The following is a 3,052-nucleotide window of genomic DNA, read 5'->3' on the forward strand; positions in this document are numbered from 1 at the left end:
GGCTTTAACATCCTATAGTTAATTCTCTTCTGGGTTAAGGCAAATGCCTTTGCTAAAAGTCATTGATATCCACCAATAATACAGCTTGACTCAGAAACAATTAGAAGAAAGAGACAGGGCTTGTAGCAATCAGGAGTAAGACACAGCAAACACCACAAAGGGCAAGGAGGAGCAGGATGCCTTGAGTATTATGTAACAGCAGTGAAAGCATGTATCTGGAGTTACGCAAGGCATATCTGATGTCTGGTGACTCCCAGCACCACCATCACTGGTGGATAACCACTAACAAAACTCTTACTATCTTCTTCACAGGCAAACTAGAAAAGAAATTAAAAACACTCAAGCACATAAAGTTTTTCAAGGTATAATCATTTATTTGTTACTCTTTTATAACATTTTTTTCTTTTTTTACATATACATTTACATTATTACACATATATACAATAAACTATAGCAAGAAGAACCATGACACAATCAGGAATTATATAAATGTTACATTCTTAGTATTTTTGGCTATTTGTATTTGACAGCCTTGAAGAAAGCATCTTTCCTATCTTGGTGCATCTAAAATTCTGAATGTAGGTCTAGATAGATGTCTTAAGTTGATAAAGATGAGATATGATAGATATTGATTTATTTGTTACTCTTAAAGGCTTATTTTTGACTGGGCTCAGAAGTAGAAGCTCTCAGCGAGGACAGCCTGTGACTCTTGGCAATCTGTTCCTGGCACCTGTTTGTTTGTTTGTTTGTTTGTTTCCTTCACTCTCTTGGCCAAAAGTTTGGCATATTCTGTAGCCTCCTCCTTGTTTTTCTCAGTACATTGTTCTTCATCGGCGCTTTGTGTTGCAGAGCACGTGGAGTGACAAGACACTGAATCTTGGGTGCTTTGGTGCTGGGTTTCTTTCTTTTTTTTTTTAAGAGCTTTCTGACAACATGTTAGTAGACATCGTCTTCTTTAGAGAGAGTTAAGGGCTTTCAGATTCTACTAGCTCCTTTAGGTCCCAGCCAATGAGGCACAGTAGTGTTTGTCCGTCCAAGAATGACTTCTCTCAATTTTTTTTTACAATAAACAAGTTGAGAACTGTCAGATTGGCATCAACAAGGCATCCACAGACAGACTTGGGCTTCCTCTCTCCAGTTCCCCTTGGTCTATAACAAGAGTGCTCCTTGTACACTCTGCCATGGGTCAAAACGCCTTGCTTCATGGGAAAACCTTGTTCATCATTCCCACCACTGATCCTTCCACTCTTCGCCCAGAGTATCAGCAGCTACTTCTGTGGCCATGTGCTTCTCATAGAATGTACGGAGCTCGCTTTCATCACCCATGTCAATGAGTTTCTGACAGCTGGTGGCAGGGAAGGAGATACTCAGCTTCATCTGGACACAGCCAGCTGCCTAGGAGGCGCCAAGAAGAAGAGCTGAAGTACATAAATTCTATAAGGTTAAGATATTGAAAAAATAGTTTCAAACTTGCCCAGAACAAGGGCATGCCCTGTCTTAGCTCCAAACTAAGTCGTATTTTGGCCAAGCACACGAAAGTAAATTTTTGTTTCCTTACCAAGACAAACTTGTCTGATTTGGATACTTCTAAAATCATGTCTATCTTTTCTATGAACACACCTTTTCAGTTTGTTCCCTAAATGCATCATGTAAGGTCTGTATTATCACAGAACCACCAGTTTTTGTTTATAGAAAACAAACCCTTTCTTGACATTTTGGCAGTCTTGAGAAAGAGATTTTAAAGTCCTGGGGAGGCTGAGGCAGGGGAGTTGTGAGTCTGAGACTAGTCTGAGCTACACAAGCTAGTTCAAGACTAGTCTGGGCAACATGATAACTCCTTGCCTGAAGTATATAATAAAAAGGATGACTAAACACATGATAAATGAAAGCATTTCAAGCTAAAATATAAAGCATTACTCAAATCAAAATGCATACAATGTAATAGATAGAAGCCCCCATGCCTTCTCCTTGCAGTGTGCTCACAAAATTAGTAATGTAGGAGCTTTATGTTTGAAGGCCCTTTTGTTCATCTGTTTTATAAGCTCCCAAAGTCCCGGCTCCCTTTCCACGGAGACACAAATCTTAAAGCAGAAGCTAGTCTTAACTTACACTGTGACTTTAATAGATAGTGTTAGAACAAGTATGATTTTTCAACTTCAGTCTTTAGTTAAATCACTTTGCTTTTAGTTAATTTGCTGCAATCCTCTACTAATTCATAAATACTCATTAATCGTCTCTAAAATGTTCTTCTATTTATTTGTTATAATACCCTTCTGTATTTAGGTGACTCTAAGGAGACAATTTGTGGGTGATATTTACATGATATCACAGAAGGACTTTGACCCAGCACTGCCAAAGGGGACTCTTGTGGTTCCGTGCTCTGCTTTCTCCCTTAAAGGCATCTAGGTATCAGGTAACGCATCCAGAAAGGGTGATGTCTGCAGGATCCTAGAGCAGCTGGGAGTGCCAGGAGGAGAAGGCCTTCTCCGAGGATTGTAGCATCACAGCCCTCTTAGCTCTCCCCATGAAACAGCAGCTCTTGGACGATATTCAGTGATGCATTTATCTGGGGTGAACAAGGGCTGTATGGACCGTGGGGAGTGGGAAGGGACTGCCAGAGTGGGTGCATATCACTGGCTGGGGCCGAGATGCTGGGAATCCTTCATTTGTGTGGAGAGATATTTCAGGCGCTAGGCTGTGCAACCACCTTGAGAATTGCAGAGGTAGTGGACATGCAGGCACAGAACAGGGAGAGGGTGATCCTTACTCCTCCCGGTCTCGAGATAGAGGGTTTTGGGGTTTGGACTCCCCTGGACCTTGCTTAACTCCATGCTGGTTTTCCCAGTTGCACAATCCAAGTGTCCCACAGACGACGACGCTAAAGTATGATCACTATTATGGTATGTGTATGGCATTTGATAAATACAGGTTTCATCTCTCTCTCTCTCTCTCTCTCTCTCTCTCTCTCTCTCTCTCTCTCTCTCTCTCTCTCTCTCTCCCCTCTCCCCCTCCCCCCTCCCCCTCCCCCTCCCCCTCCCCCTCCCCCCCCCCC

The sequence above is a fragment of the Acomys russatus genome, chromosome 18, assembly GCF_903995435.1.
Source record: "Acomys russatus chromosome 18, mAcoRus1.1, whole genome shotgun sequence".
Classification (NCBI taxonomy): Eukaryota; Metazoa; Chordata; class Mammalia; order Rodentia; family Muridae; genus Acomys; species Acomys russatus.